Source organism: Osmerus mordax, assembly GCF_038355195.1.
Source record: "Osmerus mordax isolate fOsmMor3 chromosome 6 unlocalized genomic scaffold, fOsmMor3.pri SUPER_6_unloc_2, whole genome shotgun sequence".
Classification (NCBI taxonomy): Eukaryota; Metazoa; Chordata; class Actinopteri; order Osmeriformes; family Osmeridae; genus Osmerus; species Osmerus mordax.
Genome location: NW_027120334.1, coordinates 1,214 through 23,427, shown reverse-complemented (window position 1 = coordinate 23,427; position 22,214 = coordinate 1,214). Strand labels below are relative to the sequence as shown.

The 22,214-nt window shown below is 51.1% G+C and overlaps 1 protein-coding gene across 1 annotated transcript in view; it reads right to left on the bottom strand.

Annotated features, from left to right (window-relative positions):
* Positions 1 to 21,864, bottom strand: part of cdk14 (cyclin dependent kinase 14) — a gene marked incomplete at its 3' end in the record, with an annotated part of 53,465 nt that extends 31,601 nt beyond the window's left edge. The window contains exon 1 of the mRNA XM_067231672.1: positions 21,837 to 21,864. The remainder of the gene's footprint in view (positions 1 to 21,836) is intronic.
* Between the last annotated feature and the right edge of the window lie 350 nt (positions 21,865 to 22,214).

Here is a 22,214-nt window from a genome sequence, read left to right as displayed (position 1 = left end):
AGAGGACAGGACAGGAGGAGAGGAGGAGAAGACAGGAGAGGAGGATGTAGGGAGAGAGAAGAGGCGGAGAGGAGAGGACAAGAGGAGAGGTGGAGAGGAGGAGAGGAGGATGTAGGGAGGGAAAGGGCAGGGCACAGCAGGGTCTGGCACCATGAGAGATGGATTCTTTACACTGGAATACACACAGGAGCACCAGCCCCAAGTCTGCCCTGTCCTCAGACACACACACACACACGCACCCTTCTCACTGGATTTACACTCCAGCCCTATAGCCTTTCCCCCCCATCCCCTCATCTCATCTCCCTCCCCTCTCCCCTCTCCTCTCTCCTAACTTTCCATCCCCGCCTCTCCTCTCCTCTTCCCTCCCCCCTCATCTCCCCCCAGCCTCAAGGCTCCTTCTCCCAGGGAGGGAGCTGTTCCTAAAGGCCCCTGAGGGTAAAACCTCTCAAATCCTCATTACCCCCCTACTCCCCCCTACCTCTCCCTCACCCCTCCGGTGACCCCCACCCCCACCCCACATCTCCGCTACGCTGGATAATTCATTTTGACGGATGGCTTCCTGCCCCCCTCATGTCTCTGTCTCTCTCTCTCTGTCTCTCTGTCTCTCTGTCTCTCTGTCTCTCTCTCTGTCAGTTATACACCCATGAATGGTGTGTTGCAGGGTTCCAATCTCAGGTGTGTGTGTGTGTGTGAGAGAGAGACACTGACTGACACAGACACAGAGTGGTATTCCATCTTCCTCAGGTTCCAGGGTCTGGGTCACACGTCAATCACTCTCTGCCCTCGCTCCATCTGCTCCCGCCAGCTAATGACCTCATCAGTACGAGACTACAGCATCACAACACACAGACGACACCTGGGCGTCTCCATGGATACGGGACGGCGATGACCACGGCAGGTGCAGGCTGCGATGCTGCAATGTCTGGATTAGGGATGTCATCTGTGATATTATTTCTAATGTTATGTGTGATATTACTTGTGAAATCAATCGTGAAATCATTTGTGATATTATTTCTTTCTGTCGTCCAATCTACAACCCAAGCAGTGCAGTTGTAGAGGCTTGGGGTTCAAGGTTTTTGAACCTAGCAAAAAGTTATTTTCCAACCTAACCTATTTAGGCATTCATATTCTCGACAGCTGTTCCAGAACGTCATTATTGTGGGGCTTTTTCCCTGCTACCTCACTGCTGTCGTAGGGATACTGCTACACACTTCTTACTTCACTGGATGGGATTGTTGCATCATTTGTCAGGGCGCTGTACTTGACTGAACCCAGAATGAAGCACTACACACAGACACACACACACACAACACTTAGTAAGGCCAGACTGCAGTAGGGACAGTTCCCTAGAAGAAGGAACTCTCTCTGAAGGCCCCTGAAGAAGAGAGAAACAACAGATAGAAAGATGGAGACTTTCATTCCTCCAGTCGTCAAACTGGCCGTGATCCTGCAGCTCTACGGAGGAGCAGAGCTAGCCAGAGAGAGCAGGCTAGCTCTGCTCCTTCGCCAGAGAGAGCAGGCTAGCTCTGCTCCACTGCCAGAGAGAGGGATTACGCCCGGTAATTATGAGAGTTCAACTTGGTAAAAGCCGGCCAACTTGGCCAGGAGATGAGAGCACGTGAGCTAGCCCTGGGTGGACATTAAAACGAGCTGGCTGTGTCCAGCCCGGCTCACAGCCCCTGCTCTGCATCCTGACGGAGGGGTGAACACACACTCCACAACACACACTCTCTCCAGAACTCACACTCGCTCCACAACACACACTCTCTCCAGAACCCACACTCGCTCCACAACACACACTCTCTCAAGAACCCACACACTCTCTCCAGAACCCACACTCGCTCCACAACACACACTCTCTCAAGAACCCACACACTCTCTCCAGAACCCACACTCGCTCCACAACACACACTCTCTCCAGAACTCACACTCGCTCCACAACACACACTCTCTCCAGAACCCACACTCGTTCCACAACACACACTCTCTCCACAACACACACTCTGTCCAGAACCCACACTCGCTCCACAACACACACTCTCTCCAGAACTCACACTCGCTCCACAACACACACTCTCTCCAGAACCCACACTCGCTCCACAACACACACTTTCTCCAGAACCCACACTCGCTCCACAACACACACTCTCTCCAGATCCCACACTCGCTCCACAACACACACTCTCTCCAGAACTCACACTCGCTCCACAACACACACTCTCTCCAGAACCCACACTCGTTCCACAACACACACTCTCTCCAGAACTCACACTCGTTCCACAACACACACTCTGTCCAGAACCCACACTCGCTCCACAACACACACTCTCTCAAGAACCCACACACTCTCTCCAGAACCCACACTCGCTCCACAACACACACTCTCTCCAGAACTCACACTCGCTCCACAACACACACTCTCTCCAGAACCCACACACTCTCTCCAGAACTCACACACTTTCTCCAGAACCCACACTCGCTCCACAACACACACTCTCTCCAGAACCCACACTCGCTCCACAACACACACTCTCTCAAGAACCCACACACTCTCTCCAGAACCCACACTCGCTCCACAACACACACTCTCTCCAGAACTCACACTCGCTCCACAACACACACTCTCTCCAGAACCCACACTTGTTCCACAACACACACTCTCTCCACAACACACACTCTGTCCAGAACCCACACTCGCTCCACAACACACACTCTCTCAAGAACCCACACACTCTCTCCAGAACCCACACTCGCTCCACAACACACACTCTCTCCAGAACTCACACTCGCTCCACAACACACACTCTCTCCAGAACCCACACTCGCTCCACAACACACACTTTCTCCAGAACCCACACTCGCTCCACAACACACACTCTCTCCAGATCCCACACTCGCTCCACAACACACACTCTCTCCAGAACTCACACTCGCTCCACAACACACACTCTCTCCAGAACCCACACTCGTTCCACAACACACACTCTCTCCAGAACTCACACTCGTTCCACAACACACACTCTGTCCAGAACCCACACTCGCTCCACAACACACACTCTCTCAAGAACCCACACACTCTCTCCAGAACCCACACTCGCTCCACAACACACACTCTCTCCAGAACTCACACTCGCTCCACAACACACACTCTCTCCAGAACCCACACACTCTCTCCAGAACTCACACACTTTCTCCAGAACCCACACTCGCTCCACAACACACACTCTCTCCAGAACCCACACTCGCTCCACAACACACACTCTCTCCAGAACCCACACTCGCTCCACAACACACACTCTCTCCAGAACCCACACTCGCTCCACAACACACACTCTCTCCAGAACCCACACTCGCTCCACAACACACACTCTCTCAAGAACCCACACACTCTCTCCAGAACCCACACTCTCTCCAGAACCCACGCTCTCTCCAGAACCCACACTCGCTCCACAACACACACTCTCTCCAGAACCCACACTCGCTCCACAACACACACTCTCTCCAGAACCCACACTCGTTCCACAACACACACTCGAGGCGAGAGCCCAAGCCCCCCCCCTCTTGTGTACAGGATGACCCCAGTCCTAACTCACCTCATGAAGCAAGGTGACGGCGCACCAGGGACAGAACCGAACGATGCCGCAGAATGACCATCTCCACTGGACGTCTGCCATGACGGTTTAGTGAGGGAACCTAATTCTGCAACAACTATTGCTGCCCTGCCTCCCTGCTGCCTCCAGCTGGTAATATCCTTGTCTGTGTTTGTCTGTGTGTCTGTGTTGTGTGCTAGTGTTTGAGGGTATTCACACTATGGCCTTCCCTAATTTCTCTTAAACTCAGTCGACATATCTGTGATGACATCACAGCATCCCAAGGGTTCTACTCCACCCTGCCTTCACCCTGCCTCCACCCTGCCTCCATCATGCTTCATCCTGCCTCTATACCATCAGACTGTCATTGGTATTCTTCACTTCTCCACCTCCAGCTTCACAGATCAATAGGAGAACCCAATCACACACACACACACACCCCAACAACAACAACGACCACAGCAGCATATTGGAAAACACTTCTGATTGCTTGCAGAGTGTAACATTGCAATTAATTTGAGACTAATTAATTAATGCGTACTTTTAACCAGAGGAAAACATATTTCTGACCATTCCCTTCTCCTACTGGGCACAGAGAACATATGTCTGTTATCTTCTGTTCCCCTGTCTCCCCCTCTCCTCTCCTGCTCCTCTCTGTTATCTTCTGTTCCCCTGTCTCCCCCTCTCCTCTCCTGCTCCTCTCTGTTATCTTCTGTTCCCCTGTCTTCCCCTCTCCTCTCCTGCTCCTCTCTTATCTTTTGTTCCCCTGTCTCCCCCTCTCCTCTTCTGCTCCTCTCTGTTATCTTCTGTTCCCCTGTCTCCCCCTCTCCTCTCCTGCTCCTCTCTGTTATCTTCTGTTCCCCTGTCTCCCCCTCTCCTCTCCTGCTCCTCTCTGTTATCTTCTGTTCCCCTGTCTCCCCCTCTCCTCTCCTGCTCCTCTCTGTTATCTTCTGTTCCCCTGTCTCCCCCTCTCCTCTCCTGCTCCTCTTCGTTATCTTATGTTCCCCTGTCTCCCCCTCTCCTCTCCTGCTCCTCTCTTCTTTTCTCCTCCTCCCTACCCTCCCCTCTTTCCTCATCCTCATTCCACCCCACCACTCTCTCCTTCCCTTCCCTGCCCTTCCCCCTTCCTCTCCTCTCTCCCCCCTCCACTCTCCTCTCCCACCCCCCCTCCCATCCTGTCCCTTCCCCTCTCCTCCCCTCTCCTCCCCTCTCCTCCCCTCTCCCCCCTCCCCTCCCTTCAGCTTGGTGCTGACTCCAGCTAATCTCCAGGCTGACAGCACAATCCCTGGCAGCTGCGGCGCAAACACACTCGTCCGAGGAGTCTAGTGCCGAATCTGAAGACGGAGCCGTATTAATCCCTATTCATCACAAACTACACAGCCAGGCCTGGCCCCAGGCAGCCAGGATTAACTGCCCTCAGATTAATTTCTCTCCCAGATTAAGTCACAGAGAAAGGACAGAGAGACAGGCTCACAGGTAGAGCCCAGAATAAGAGAAATACAGTTCTGACCTGGGGATGAATGGATGAGAGGAGAGTGGAGGAGAAGAGAGGGGAGAAGAAAGGAGGGGAGAAGAGCGAATGAAAGAGAGCAGAGGAAGGGCAGAGGGAGGGGAGAGAGATGAGATGAGGAGAGCCGAGGGGAGGGGAGAGAGAGGGTAGAGAGATGAGATGAGGAGAGGAGAGGGGAGGGGAGAGAGAGAGTAGATGAGCAGAGGAGAGGAAGGGGAGATGAGGAGAGGAAGGGGAGAGAAATGAGATGAGGAGAGGAAGGGGAGATAGATGAGATGAGGAGAGCAGGGGAGAGAGATGAGATGAGGAGAGGAGAGGGGAGGGGAGAGAGGGAGTAGATGAGCAGAGGAGAGGAAGGGGAGATGAGGAGAGGAAGGGAGAGAGAGGAGATGAGGAACATGGTGAGTTTCTCATTCCTCTGTTGCTAGTACAGAAGATTCATACTCCTAGATGAGCTAGACTGGTTAGCAGGGCCACAGTTACACGTGAGGGTGGGATCATGTCATGTTGTATGTCTAGTGGAGAGGCATAGACACAGACCTGGGGCCAAATGTATCAAACTCATCCATGTCAATTCATTCATGAAAGTATGCATACGGAGAAAGAGGGAAAACTCAACGAGGGAGTACGCAATGTTTCTCTGATTTCTGAACACTGCATACGCTACCAATATCATATCACACTTGGTCTTCATAGATTACACTTAACTGATCCGGCAAACACCAGCCAGCCAACACCAGCCTGTCAACACCAGCCTGTCAACACCAGTCAGCCAACAACAGCCTGTCAACACCAGCCTGTCAACACCAGTCAGCCAACACCAGCCTGTGAACACCAGTCAGCCAACAGCAGTCAGCCAACACCAGCCTGTCAACACCAGCCTGTCAACACCAGTCAGCCAACACCAGTCAGCCAACACCAGTCAACCAACACCAGCCAGCCAACACCAGCCTGTCAACACCAGTCAGCCAACACCAGTCAGCCAACACCAGCCTGTCAACACCAGCCTGTCAACACCAGTCAGTCAACACCAGTCAGCCAACACCATTTAGAAAATACCAGCCTGTCAACACCAGCCTGTCAATACCAGTTGGCAAACACCAGTCAGCCAACACCAGCCTGTCTAACACTGTTGTTATTCATGAGCTGGGAGCAGTGTTAACAGGACTGTGAGTGTGTGCAGCTTATCAGCAGAGCTCCCACTGTGCCCAAACCTCATCTCACACAGTCCAGAGCAGCGGCCTCTTCACAGCCAAGCTCCTATCTGTATCAGTCCCCTCTGCTGTCGCCGTGACGATGAAGACCGACCCACTTCCTGTTCCCCACCGCCGGTCTGGGCTGGAGAGGGCGAGCTGGATGGTGGTGTTATTGATCATCCCTGGGTGGTGATGGGACTGACAGACTCACCCCTCCCTCCCTCCCTTTCTCTCTCTCTCTCTCTCTCTCTCTCTCTCTATCTCTCTCTCTCTCTATCTTTCCCTTTATCTCTCTCTCTAGGGCATGACCACACAAGATGAATCATTAACCACTGGGAAATCAAGGAAAACATCCAATAACTGACAAAAAAATACTTTTGGAGATAATCATATCTAATCTGGTCATTAAAATGGTCACAAACAACATAGAATCAAATTCATCTCCAAGTAATAGACTTGTAGTATCTGTAGAATGCAGTGGAATATCTGGGTATGATGCAGTGCTCCTGTCTGGGGGCAGTAAAGACTGAGTGCAGGGTCAAGGTTGTGTGTGTGTGTGTGTGTGTGTGTGTGTGCTCTCATGTCAGCTGTTTCATGTGGAATGCTGCCTCTTAGAAAGCCCTTGTTAATACAGAGGAGCTCCTCACAACCTGCTGGCAGGCTGGTTAACTGGCAGGCTGGTTAGATGACTGGCTGGTTAACTGGCAGGTTGGTTAACTGTCTGGCTGGTTAACTGGCAGGCTGGTTAGATGACTGGCTGGTTAACTGGCAGGTTGGTTAACTGTCTGGCTGGTTAACTGGCAGGCTGGTTAGATGACTGGCTGGTTAACTGGCTGTCTGGTTAACCGGCTGGCTGGTTAACTGGCTGTCTGGTTAGATGGCTGGCTGGTTAACTGGCAGGCTGGTTAGATGACTGGCTGGTTAACTGGCTGTCTGGTTAACTGGCTGTCTGGTTAACTGGCAGGCTGGTTAGATGACTGGCTGGTTAACTGGCAGGCTGGTTAACTGGCAGGCTGAATAACTGGCTGGTTGGTCAACTGGCTGGACGACTGACTGTCTGGATTATTGTCTGGTGAGGGTAAGGTATTGAATGACAGTGTTATCTGTAGATAAGGGGAGGCTGCTGCCTAACTGAGATAGCCAAGCAGCCGCACATTCTGACAGACAGGCCTTTGTTTCCTCCTGCTACCAAGCAAGCAAACCAGTCAGCCAGACTTAACACACCAAACAGCCAGACAGACAGTCAGCCCATCAACTCGCCAGCCAGCTAGCCTGTCAACAACTATTCTCCTAGCTCTCCAGGATAAAAAAACAAAACTAAATAATAATAATTACGTTTCACATGAACAGACTCTGCCATGAATGGAACAGGGGTTCATATTAAAGGAGAAATGAGATTCCTGAACGGTTGGACTGGATGAATGTGTGAACTGTGTTCCAGACTCCACATCTCTCAGCAGGATCCCGGCTCCAAGATCACCTAAATCACATCTGATTAGCTCAGCGGCGGCTAAATGACCGTTAACTCACTAATATTCATACGGTCTGGTGTGTGTCGAAGTGTCTTGATTGAATATTCAGAGTTTGACATTTACAGGGGTGTGTGTGCTTACGTGTGTGTGTGCTTGTGTGTGTTTGTGTGTGTGCATGTGTGTGTGTGTGTGTGGTGGAGAGTATCAGGGCCATCGGTACACATCAGGCATGTTCACGGCTGTTGCTCTGATTCAGAGTCCATCCCAGTGAGGAGAGGCAACCTGCTCAGACATCATTACAGGGTTTAATATAGGGCTCAGCTGCTGGCTCTAATCACCAGGAAACAGTCAGACAGACCCTCTCTCTCTCTAAACCTCTCCCTCTCTCTCCACCTCTCTCTCCACCTCTCTCCACACTTCACCCTCTCCCTCTCCACACTTCACCCTCTCCCTCCTCACCCTCTCACTCTCTCTCACACCTCACCCTCTCTCTCCACACCTCACCCTCTCAACCTCTTCCTCTCGCCCTCTGTTCCTCTCCCTAGCTCCACACACCTCTCCAGGTCTGCATCTCTCTCGCCCTCTCTTTCTGTCCCTCTCCCTCACTTTATTCCTCTCTTCCTCTTTATCCCTCTCCTGATCCCTCTCTTCCTCTGTACCTCTCTCCCTCTCCCAAGCTCTACACACCTCACCCGACCTCCTTATCAATCCCTCTCTCATCCTCTCTACATTTCCTCTTCCTCTCTCCACCTCACTACCCCAGCTTCATCTCTCTCTCTCTCTCTCCCTCCCTCTCTTTCTCCCTCTCCCCCTCTCCCTCCCTCTCTCTCCTGTCTCCTCCTCACATACCTTCTCCCACCGTACTTCTTCCTCAGTCAGGTTCTGTCCTTCATTTCACCTTCACCTGCTGTCTTCCCCCTCGCTCTCCCTCCTCACCTCCTCTCACTCTCCTCCCTCTGCGGCTCCTTCTCTTCTTCACCCCAACTCTACCCCTTCGGCCCTCTCTCTGGCCCTTCCTTCCCTTGGCACCCCCCCCCCCCTCTCCCACGTCCCACTTCCATTCCTGACCTCTGAAAAATGCCAGAGCAGGCCACTCAGGGCCTCTGTGGTCTGACACACACACACACACACACAAAACAACATACACACACCCATGCACGCACACAGAGACACAAAGACATGCACACATAGCCATAGATCCAGATACACACACAACCCCCACCACCTCTCTCCCAAAGACACACACACACACACACACACACACACCACACACACACACACACACACCGAGCCAGACCACAGCTTTTTTTATAATACTGAAGCCAGAAATAGCAGCGCCGGCCAAAATTTGAGGAAAACAAGTGTTTTACCCCCTCTGCCTGGGATGAAAGGTGATATTTCCACTATTCCAAAGGTCAACAGAGATCACTGTGTTTTTAGCACCTCTCCTCTCATCCAGTCTGCTCATTAAGTACAATATTTATCTTGACATTTGAGCTGTTTCCCTCAAATTGGTTTGAACCCAGCTGGCCTGCAATCTGAAGCCAGCCAGCGAGAGAGGACTATTCTCCTTCCACATCAAAACAGAAGGGAAAAAAATGAGATTCATCCTAACAGCTACTCCAGATAAAACTACATATTTATAAGTACTTCAAACGGCTCTCCCTTCACCTGCTAAACTCCCCACACACACACATCACACAGAACTGCCTTCATCTGCCGTACCATCAACATCCCCACCCCCCATGTCTAATTTCCTCCAATCATCATCTCTCATCCTCGCGTTCCATCCTTCCACCCAGTCAGGGTCCATTTCCTGCGGAACACAGGCGCCGTTGTCGGACGAGCACCATATGGGCCTCCCCTCTTCCCGTCAACGTGATGGATCCCGCATCACTTCCTGTTAGCCATCCTCGCCGCACGCCTAGGGACGGCAGCAGGGCTCGGTCGCGTTTGAAGGCCTCAGCAGTATTTAATCGTCCTCCAGGGCTCGTTAGAGGAGGTTAATTAGAGGCAGGATTAAGACACGCCTCCTCTCAAAGATGAGAGGGTCTGTCTGACCCCCTGCTGACTGCCGTTATGGCCAACACGACGACAGGAGTCATGCACACACACACACAGAGAAACGCGCACACACACAGAAAAGAAAAAAAACACAGGCATACACACTTTCCATCTCTCAGATTAGCAGAGGAACTCAGCTCATCTCTTCAGATTAGCTACAATAGAGGAACGGATTGCATGACCTCACAACTCACTGTCTTACATTAGCCATCATCCTGTATGAAGGATCAACAACCAGCAGAGAGAGAGAGACAGAAGTGAGTGAGAGAATAACAGAGAGAAGAGAGAGAGAAAAGAGAGACCGAGAGAAAAAGCGAGACTACCTCGCCTCAGGGTTTTACAACTTGAGTTTGTCTCATTTTCAGATTGAGTAACATGTGACCTAATCCCTGCAGACTAGCAGTCTCAGATTATCACCAGATTGACAAAGCCAATCAGCCCTAGCGCTGGTGGAGGGAGCGATAGGCATGGTTATCAGTAAAGCTTACTGCAGCTCTTAGTCACACCCACCCACACATACACACACACCAAGACAAGAACACACATGTACAGACACACACCCACACACACACACACACACACCAAGACAAGAACACACATGTACAGACACACACACACACTAACTCTCGCTGCCCTTGCGAGGATAAATGAGTAATGTTGGCTCCTCTCCCTGCCGTGCCCTGTGAGGGGGGGCAGAGGCCCTCCCTCTGGCTGCTCCGTCCCACAGGGGAGAGAGGGGGGGGAGAGAGAAGGGGAGGGGGGGGGGGAGAGAGGGAGAGAGAGGGGGGGAGAGAGATAAAGGGAGAGAGAAGGGGGGAGAGAGAGAAGGGCAGAGAGAGAAGGGGAGAGGGGAGCTCTCAAGGCTATCTGTCAATATCTAACTCCTCTACCTCAGGAGAGAATAAAGAGATAGAGAAGTGAGAGAAAGAAAGGGAGGAGAGAGACAGAGAGACAGCGAGAGATAGAGAGAGAGAGCGACAGAGAGAGAGAGCGAGAGAACACAGCTAGAGGTCAGATGAGTCCTGGAGTAGACAGGACACATCTTGAAGTGATTTTCAAAAGGCGTTGCTAGAAAACAGGCCCTGTTTGCAGGCTACTCTTATGCTTGTGACAGGCTGAACACCAACACAGAGGAACTGCCTGGTTGACTGGTTACCTGGCTGGTTCCCTGGCTGGTTCCCTGGATGGTTCCCTGGCTGGTTCCCTGGATGGTTACCTGGCTGGTTCCCTGGATGGTTCCCTGGCTGGTTCCCTGGATGGTTCCCTGGATGGTTACCTGGATGGTTCCCTGGCTGGTTCCCTGGATGGTTACCTGGCTGGATGGTTGAGTTGGCTGAATGCCTGGCTGGCCCACATAGATGCAGCCTTAGGAACAGAATGTCTCTGGTTCTAACCTCCTCAGCGATGACACAGAAGTGAGTTAGCGTACATGTTGGTGGAAGTCCCGGGGCTACCAGGCCCACACACCACACCTAACCAGAGCTCCTTTCTTTACGTCACACTCTTCTGTAAATACCGCACCCCTCTGCCCACTCCCGGGCCAACTCAAACCTCTAGCATCCTGTTGCGCTAGCCTCCCCCTCAGCGGGAGGCCTCCGCTTGGTGGGAGGCTGAACTGCAGGATAGAGGCTGGGAGGGGTGGAGGCTGGGAGGGGTGGAGGCTGGGAGGAGTTGAGGCTGACATAGGTAGAGGCTGGGAGGGGTGAAGGCTGGGAGGAGTTGAGGCTGACATAGGTAGAGGCTGGGAGGGGTGATAATAATATTGTCGATAAAAGTGTCTACTAAATGTCCACAATGCTATATTATTATTACTATATATAAAGAAGTTAAAGGTCTATGTGTGTCATACTGTAGACTGTAGAAAAACATACACAGTTAGTGGTCTATCAGTGTTAGTGTTAACTGTGGGTAGCATGTGGTCGTTATGGCGATGTGGTAACTAGGAAGTAGAAACAGATGGATGTCACTATGGTGATGAACTGATGAACTGCTTCCGTTTCTGCACATGCAGGATTCCCCACAGAGAGAGGGAGACAGGGAGAGAAAGAGAGAGAGAGGCAAGGGGAGAAGGGGGGAGAGAGAGGGAGAGAGACAGGTAGAGAGAGTTTTTCTTTCCTCTCACTATTTCTCTCTTCCCAGCTCCCTCCTGTCAGTTCAAAGACTCGTGAGCTCCACCCCGGTGCAGCAGGCTGTTTTGGGGAACTGCACCTTCCACATCACACAGGCTTAAAGACACACCACGCATTGTAGGCAAACCACAAAATGTCTCCCGAAATGTTTCAGAGGGGACGAGTACTCAGTATTCTACACCCACTGGCTCACAGGAAGACTTGTTCTGACTCTGCTTATCCCACCTTCTCCATGGCTGCTCTCAACATGTATTTAATAATTTGGGAGTCTGATAGCATGTCTAAGTACCTTAGACAGTGAGACTGGGAGTTCAGAGAGAGAGAGAGATAGGGGGGAGAGAAAAAGAGAGAGATGGTGGGGAGAGAGATAGGGGAAGAGAAAGAGAGAAAGACAGCTAGAGCTCATAGAGAAAGAGAGGGAGGGGAGGGACAGAGAAAAAGACAAAGGGACATAGAGAGAGAAAGACAGAGAGAGGCGGGGAGGGAGGGATGGAGAGTGAGAGAGAGAGAGAGAGAGAGAGAGAGAGAGAGAGAGAGAGAGAGAGAGAGAGAGAGAGAGAGATTGAAATTCAGCCCGTGATATCTACAAAACTAGATTGAGTCCGGGAGGAATATGTAACAGGTGGGGAGGGACCGGTGCCGGTTGCCACGGTGAGCGGGTGTGGTTGCCACGGTGAGCGGGCGTGGCCTGGCTTGGTCCTGGGATACACGAAATACACGGGGGGCAGCTCCAGGTGGATGGTTGGACTGCGGGCCATAGAGGCAGACCTGGGACACTTATCAGGGTTAAGGAGACCCTTCAATCACTACCATGGTGACTCTCCTTCTCTCTCTCCCTCTCTCCTTCTCTCTCACTTTCTCTGTTCCAGTCTCTCTCTCTCAGTCTCTCTCTTTCTCTGTTCCAGTCTCTCTCTCTCTATCCCTCACTATGTCTCATTTCCTCTCTCTCTTGCCTTCACTGTTTCATCAAGACTCCTTATAGGGGCTGATCCTGTGAGAGATATCACTCCTCCCCCTCCTCATAGCCCTCCAACCCCCCCAACCTTTCAAGCTCAAACGTTATTGAGTTTGTGTCCAGACTTACGTTGTCAACAATAGAGGACATGAAAGCCAGTGGCGGTTCAAAGCAGTAATCAGCACGTTCTTCAATAAACAAAGTTTCTGACTGTGTTATCAACAAGGCACATTGATTGGGATTTTTCAAACCCTCTCAAAGTAAGTTGTGATAATTAAACAAACCAGAACACCAGACTCATCAATTTAAAAGCTTTGCGATTGGCTAACCTCATGTTCACGCTGCTTCATTATTGGTTAACACCTCGACCAATCACCAGGCTAGGTTTGACCTTGCGCTGAGGCAGGAGAGACATCTGGTACTGGTAACAACCAAACACACACACACACACAAGTGTGAAGACGCACACACACACACACACACACGCACTTGTGAAGATGCACACACATACAACAGCTCACGCATGGACATAGTCACAAGCGCACACGCATAATTAAGAACACGCACACACAATAAAACGTGATGTGGTTTATGAAAATCCCAAACCAACAAGCTCATCATGCGCTGACAGCTTCTCCAGCTTCTTTGGAAGAGAGCGACCTGACAGAGAGACCAGCTACTGTCAGTCTCCTCTCTCTCTGTCCCTCGGAGACCAGCTCCTCTCTCTCTGTCCCTCAGAGAGACCAGCTACTGTCAGTCTCCTCTCTCTCTTTGTGCCCCCAGAGAGACCAGCTCCTCTCTCTCTGTGCCCTAGAGAGACCAGCTACTGCCAGTCTCCTCTCTCTCTGTGCCCCCAGAGACCAGCTCCTCTCTCTCTGTCCCTCAGAGAGACCAGCTACTGTCAGTCTCCTCTCTCTTTGTGCCCCCAGAGAGACCAGCTCCTCTCTCTCTGTGCCCCAGAGAGACCAGCTACTGTCAGTCTCCTCTCTCTCTTTGTGCCCCCAGAGAGACCAGCTCCTCTCTCTCTGCGCCCCCAGAGAGACCAGCTCCTCTCTCTCTGTCCCTCAGAGAGACCAGCTACTGTCAGTCTCCTCTCTCTCTTTGTGCCCCCAGAGAGACCAGCTCCTCTCTCTCTGTGCCCTAGAGAGACCAGCTACTGTCAGTCTCCTCTCTCTCTGTGCCCAGAGAGACCAGCTCCTCTCTCTCTGTCCCTCAGAGAGACCAGCTACTGTCAGTCTCCTATCTCTCTGTGCCCAGAGAGACCAGCTCCTCTCTCTCTGCGCCCCCAGAGAGACCAGCTCCTCTCTCTCTGTCCCTTGGAGAGACCAGCTACTGTCAGTCTCCTCTCTCTCTGTGCCCTCAGAGAGAGACCGTCAGGGTTTCTTCGGTCCATATCTCAGTAATGCCAGTCTTCCTGAAGCTGTCTGCCTGTCTGTCTATCTAGGTGTCTATCTGAATGTGTGTATGTGAAAGAGAGATTGGTTGTGTGCAAAAGAAAGAGAGAAAGAGAGAGAGAGAGTGTGTGTGTACGTTTCTGTGTCTCTACTCTCTAGAATATCCTGGGTGAACACACACACACAAAGGCAGTTTCTCACAGGACCTCAACTGTGACCTCTCTCCTCCCCCAAGACAGGAGAAATACTGTCACTATTCCAGAACACTCTCTCTCTCTCTCTCTCTCTCTCTCTCTCTCTCTCTCTCTCTCCCGTTCTCTATCTCTCTCTCTCTCTCTCTCTCATATATATATATATATTTCCCTCCCTCTCTGATAGAGCCTCCATGCTCTCTCTGAAGGATGAGTGCGGCTCACTTCCACTATTGAGACTACTACGTAAGGAGAGCATGGCTGAACATAGTCAACTGATCACTGGCTGGCTGAACAGTTGACAGTTAAGCAGCTCTGCTTAACTGATCTCTGACTGGATGAACAGCTGACTGACTTCCAGGCTGACTGATGGTCAGAAGTAACACAGGAGGTGTCTCCAGGTGTTCCTGTCACCCAGGGAACAAAGAAGGAGTTATTTTCTCTGCGTACCGGCTTTCACACACACATCCTGGAAGTGCTGAGCAGGATAAAGACATTTATTGCATTAATATTTGATCCTGACACCAAACAACTGAAATTATTCAGACTGACAAATTCTAATTGTGCTGAGAATAGCTAATGAGGTCTCCGAACAGCTGAGAAATAGATAGAGAGAGAGAGCGAGAGCGAGATGGAGGAAGAAAGAGACAGAGAGATGAAAAGGGAAATTAAAGAATCATTAATAGGCAGCCCATTTAAAGAACTAATTAAAAGCCTCCAGCATAACCTGACAATGTTTAACGATAATTACACAGACACTATTGTTTAATTTCTTCTTCAGAATTGTGTGTCTAGAGTTAGACACACAAACACACACACACACACAGGCCATTCTTCAGTCAGCCCATCCTACTGGATGTGTGTGTGTGTGTGTGTGTGTGTGTGGTGTGTGTGACATAAGGGGACCTTGGTCGTCTTCAGCATCTTTCCTCCAAAGCGCAGAGAGACAGACAGGCAGGCCAGCATAGAGGCAGGGGAGAGGACAGAAGAGAGGCAAGCAGGGAATACAAGAGGGGGAGGGGAGGAGGGATGGGACAGAGAGAGGGAGAACACAGGCTGGGTCAAGTGGAAGGAGAGGTTAGCTGTGTGGATGACTGTGCACTCTGTGTGTGACAAAGAATGAAAGACAGGGAGGTGGGGAGAAAGAGAGAGAGAGAGACTGCTGCCTCACCAAGGACCTGTGTCTCAGCGTCACGACCAGCTGTTTCCCTGACAGTAGAGGCAGAGAGAGAGAGAGTTCTGTCTCCGTGGTGACAGCATCCACACGTGGTCCCTGGTCACCAAGATGGACAAACACACAACGAGCTGTCACACACACACACACACACACACACACAAGCAGACAGTCCTTCACAAGCACCTGTAACGGTTGTGACTTGGTGAAACTCACTCCTCAGGTATGTAGCAAACCACCCGCGTCAACGGAGAGCTAGCTTTTTGTTGGCGTAGCTGGTAGTGGTCGCGCTTAGCAAGTCAGAGGTGACGTGTTAGAGCCCAGCGATTGGCGAACATCGGGCCGTACACCTTGTGACGGAGCGTGGCCACGTCTGTTACATACCTGTCACACGCACGCACACGACCACACACATACACTCCTCCACTCTACAGGCACACACAAAGGAACACATGGAAACACACACATACACACTCATGTATGCACGCACTCCTTCACACACACACAGAGACTCCTCCACATATACAGTTAGGTCCAGAAATATTTGGACATTGACACAATTTTCATCATTTTGGCTCTGTATACCACCACAATGGATTTGAAATGAAACAATCAAGATGTGCTTTAAGTGCAGACTTTCAGCTTTAATTTCAGGGTATTTACATCCAAATCAGGTGAACGGTGTAGGAATTACAACACATTTTATATGTGCCCCCCCCCCCTTTTTAAGGGACCAAAAATAATTGGACAAACTAACATAATCATAAATCTAATTGTCACTTTTAATACTTGGTTGCAAATCCTTTGCAGTCAATGACAGCCTGAAGTCTGGAACCCATAGACATCACCAGACGCTGGGTTTCGTCCCTGGTGATGCTCTGCCAGGCCTCTACTGCAACTGTCTTCAGTTCCTGCTTGTTCTTGGGGCATTTTCCCTTCAGTTTTGTCTTTAGCAAGTGAAATGCATGCTCAATTGGATTTAGGTCAGGTGATTGACTTGGCCATTGCAGAACATTCCACTTCTTTGCCTTAAAAAACTCTTTGGTTGCTTTCGCAGTATGCTTCGGGTCATTGTCCATCTGCACTGTGAAGCGCCGTCCTATGAGTTCTGAAGCATTTGGCTGAATCTGAGCAGATAATATTGCCCGAAACACTTCAGAATTCATCCTACTGCTTTTGTCAGCAGTCACATCATCGATAAATACAAGGGAACCAGTTCCATTGGCAGCCATACATGCCCACGCCATAACACTACCTCCACCATGCTTCACTGATGAGGTGGTATGCTTTGGATCATGAGCAGTTCCTTCCCTTCTCCATACTCTTCTCTTCCCATCATTCTGGTACAAGTTGATCTTGGTCTCATCTGTCCATAGGATGTTGTTCCAGAGCAGCTTCCTGTTTTTGAGACTCACCAATGGTCTACATCTTGTGGTGAACCCTCTGTATTTACTCTGGTGAAGTCTTCTCTTAATTGTTGACTTTGACACAGATACGCCTACCTCCTGGAGAGTGTTCTTGATCTGGCCAACTGTTGTGAAGGGGTTTTTCTTCACCAGGGAAAGAATTCTTCTGTCATCCACCACAGTTGTTTTCCGTGGTCTTCCGGGTCTTTTGGTGTTGCTGAGCTCACCAGTGCGTTCTTTCTTTTTTAAGAATGTACCCTTTGATTTGGTCCCTTAAAAAGGGACCAAATCAAATGTACATATCAAATGTGTTGTAATTCCTACACCGTTCACCTGATTTGGATGTAAATACCCTGAAATTAAAGCTGAAAGTCTGCACATAAAGCACATCTTGATTGTTTCATTTCAAATCTATTGTGGTGGTATACAGAGCCAAAATGATGAAAATTGTGTCAATGTCCAAATATTTATGGACCTAAGTGTATATACACACACTTCACATGTGAACACACACTTATACACAAACACACAGCACAGCACAGCGGCCACACAGGAAACGTCTCTTTGCCTGTCAGATGGTTCACATTCTTCCCGCCAGCAGAGACCATTTATAGCCAACAGGCCGAGACTGCTTCCCATGGTCCACTTCACAGGAAACACATCCAACCCTGCACCAGGTCTAACCAGGTCCAACCCTGCACAAGGTCTAACCAGGTCTAACCCTGCACCAGGTCTAACCAGGTCCAACCCTGCACCAGGTCTAACCAGGTCCAACCCTGCACCAGGTTTAACCCTGCACCAGGTCTAACCAGGTCCAACCCTGCACCAGGTCTAACCAGGTCCAACCCTGCACCAGGTCTAACCAGGTTTAACCCTGCACAAGGTCTAACCAGGTCTAACCCTGCACCAGGTCTAACCAGGTCCAACCCTGCACCAGGTCTAACCAGGTCCAACCCTGCACCAGGTTTAACCCTGCACCAGGTCTAACCAGGTCCAACCCTGCACCAGGTCTAACCAGGTCTAACCCTGCACCAGGTCTAACCAGGTCTAACCCTGCACCAGGTCTAACCAGGTCCAACCCTGCACCAGGTCTAACCAGGTCTAACCCTGCACCAGGTCTAACCAGGTCCAACCCTGCACCAGGTCTAACCAGGTCCAACCCTGCACCAGGTCTAACCAGGTTTAACCCTGCACAAGGTCTAACCAGGTCTAACCCTGCACCAGGTCTAACCAGGTCCAACCCTGCACCAGGTCTAACCCTGCACCAGGTCTAACCAGGTCCAACCCTGCACCAGGTCTAACCAGGTCTAACCCTGCACCAGGTCTAACCAGGTCTAACCCTGCACCAGGTCTAACCAGGTCCAACCCTGCACCAGGTCTAACCAGGTCTAACCCTGCACCAGGTCTAACCAGGTCCAACCCTGCACCAGGTCTAACCAGGTCCAACCCTGCACCAGGTCTAACCAGGTCTAACCCTGCACCAGGTCTAACCAGGTCCAACCCTGCACCAGGTCTAACCAGGTCCAACCCTGCACCAGGTCTAACCAGGTCTAACCCTGCACCAGGTCTAACCAGGTCCAACCCTGCACCAGGTCTAACCAGGTCTAACCCTGCACCAGGTCTAACCAGGTCCAACCCTGCACCAGGTCTAACCAGGTCTAACCCTGCACCAGGTCTAACCAGGTCCAACCCTGCACCAGGTCTAACCAGGTCTAACCCTGCACCAGGTCTAACCAGGTCCAACCCTGCACCAGGTCTAACCAGGTCCAACCCTGCACCAGGTTTAACCCTGCACCAGGTCTAACCAGGTCCAACCCTGCACCAGGTCTAACCAGGTCTAACCCTGCACCAGGTCTAACCAGGTCTAACCCTGCACCAGGTCTAACCAGGTCCAACCCTGCACCAGGTCTAACCAGGTCTAACCCTGCACCAGGTCTAACCAGGTCCAACCCTGCACCAGGTCTAACCAGGTCCAACCCTGCACCAGGTCTAACCAGGTTTAACCCTGCACAAGGTCTAACCAGGTCTAACCCTGCACCAGGTCTAACCAGGTCCAACCCTGCACCAGGTCTAACCCTGCACCAGGTCTAACCAGGTCCAACCCTGCACCAGGTCTAACCAGGTCTAACCCTGCACCAGGTCTAACCAGGTCTAACCCTGCACCAGGTCTAACCAGGTCCAACCCTGCACCAGGTCTAACCAGGTCTAACCCTGCACCAGGTCTAACCAGGTCCAACCCTGCACCAGGTCTAACCAGGTCCAACCCTGCACCAGGTCTAACCAGGTCTAACCCTGCACCAGGTCTAACCAGGTCCAACCCTGCACCAGGTCTAACCAGGTACAACCCTGCACCAGGTCTAACCAGGTCCAACCCTGCACCAGGTCTAACCAGGTCTAACCCTGCACCAGGTCTAACCAGGTCCAACCCTGCACCAGGTCTAACCAGGTCTAACCCTGCACCAGGTCTAACCAGGTCTAACCCGGCACCAGGTCTAACCAGGTCCAACCCTGCACCAGGTCTAACCAGGTCTAACCCTGCACCAGGTCTAACCAGGTCCAACCCTGCACCAGGTCTAACCAGGTCTAACCCTGCACAAGGTCTAACCAGGTCTAACCCTGCACCAGGTCTAACCAGGTCTAACCCTGCACCAGGTCTAACCAGGTCTAACCCTGCACCAGGTCTAACCCTGCACCAGGTCTAACCAGGTCTAACCCTGGACCAGGTCTAACTCCTCACCAGGTCAAACTCCTCACCAGGTCTAACTAGGTCTTACTCTTCATCACCCTGGACCAGGTCTAACTCTGGTTTACCCTGGACCAGGTTTCCAGTATCTGGAACGGTATACTGGTCACTTTGAATCATGCTGCTGCTCCACACGCACAGTGTCTGAGCTGCACCAGAGAGAGGGAGAGGCGGGGGAGAGAAAGGGGACGAGATGGAGAGAGAGAGAGAGAGAGAGAGAGAGAGAGAGAGAGAGAGAGAGAGAGAGAGAGAGAGAGAGAGAGAGAGAGAGAGAGAGAGAGAGAGCATTTGAGACAGAGAGAGAGACAGAAGTGAGGGAGAGAACAGGGAAGGGAGGAGAGGGCAGAGTAAGGAGTGATAGTGATGTTGCCTTCACACAGTAGAAACAGGAGAGGAGATAAACATGTAGACCTAACCATGTCTGACGGATGGATGGCTATGGCAGAGAGCATGGGGAAGAGAGAGGGAGTGAGGAGCAATACGTGAGAAAGATTGAGAGAGATAGAGAAGGAGGAGAGAAAGAGACAGAAAGAGAGATGGAGATACAGAGATACAGGGGGAGAGGGTGTAGCGTGTGAGGCAGAGAGAGAAAGAGAGATGGAGATACAGAGATACAGGGGGAGAGGGTGTAGCGTGTGAGGCAGAGAGAGAAGAGAGAGAGAGAGAGAGAGAGAGAGAGAGAGAGAGAGAGAGAGAGAGAGAGAGAGAGAGAGAGAGAGAGAGAGAGAGAGAGAGAGAGAGAGCACGTGTGTGCATGTTTCTGTGTCTTTACTCTCTAGAAAACCCTGGGTGAACATACACGCCTACACAGGCACACACAGGGAGAGAACGAGGCCTCCTTAGCTGTCATGACTGGAGTGTTTGTCCAGAGCTCCAGGCCCCCCCCCCGTCCAACCCCCCTCGTCCAACCCCCCAACACAACCCCACACCAGTCCTGCTGTGTCCATCAGACACAGACCACCCTGTCCTGCTGTGTGTGTGTCCATCAGCTCAGACCATATCTTATCATCCTCACCATCGCCACCCTCATCAACACTTCCTCCACACACACACACACACACCTTAATAAGAAACCAGGCCTGGCCACAGGAGGTTAGGAATCTTATCCACAGCATCAACTACTTTAGATTCGAATCTAAAAAGCAAGCTGAAAGCTTGTGAGAAAATCAATGTTGCTTAAACTGTTAAAAACAGCAAGCAGGCAGAACGCCCTGTGACGGACTGGGAAAACACAGTACACTACAGCCTGTCGTCTGCACACACACACACACACACACACACAGAGGACACCACATGTACACACACAGACGACATCCCAGCAGGGTATAACAGAGCACCGGCCCACAGGCTCCATCCCAAAGACCACAGCAGAGAACAGAAAAAAATGAATTCCACAAGACCAACCGGAATAGATTTAAATATATTGAAATCGATTGGGATATAATGTCATGCGCTTGTGCTGTGTGAATGAAGCTTTGTTGACAGCCTTGGTCTCAAGGACTTCCTGTGAGAGGGACACCATGACACAACACACATGAATACATCGCACACCAGATGCACTGGCACAGATACAGCAGAGTTCACCCCCTACACACACACACACACACACACTCTCGCTCTCTCTCACACGCATACTCTCACACACACACACACACACACACACACTCTCACACACACACACACACACACTCTCTCTCTCACACATGCATACTCACACACACACGCACTCTCTCAAACACACACTCTCTCTCTCACACACTCACAAACACTCTCTACACACATACACACTCTCTCTCACACACACACACACACACACACACACACACACAGTCTCTCTAACACACGCATACTCACACACACACACAACACACACGGCTTCTGCAATCCCAGAATAATTCCACATCATGTTTGAGAGACAGAAACCCACCCCACCAGAGCAGAGCAGACTGGTGTGGTGATTGTGGATGAGTCAGTGATTTCACCAGGGCTCTCAGCATGCACTCCTGACTTACCTCATCAAAACCACTGTCTTCCTTCTTGAAAGCTTGACAGGGAGAGAGGAAAATAGGAAAAATCAGGCTTACATTTATGTATTTTGTGAACAGTGAACACATGCTGTACTGAAATGAGGAACAGAAATACAATACACACACACACACTTTTCCACATACACACACTCCTTCACACACAAACACACACACACATACTTTTTGTCAGTAACCTATTCTGCTTCTTTCATTAGATCCGGAAGCTCTGCTGCCCGGCAACAGCCAATCAGCTGGTCTAAGACTGGAGGCATTGAGGAGCGAGGTCATTCACTGTTCGCCACAATGACCTTTCACCTCTCAGGCCAGACAGGAAGTCATAGCCATGAGACCATCACTTTCCTC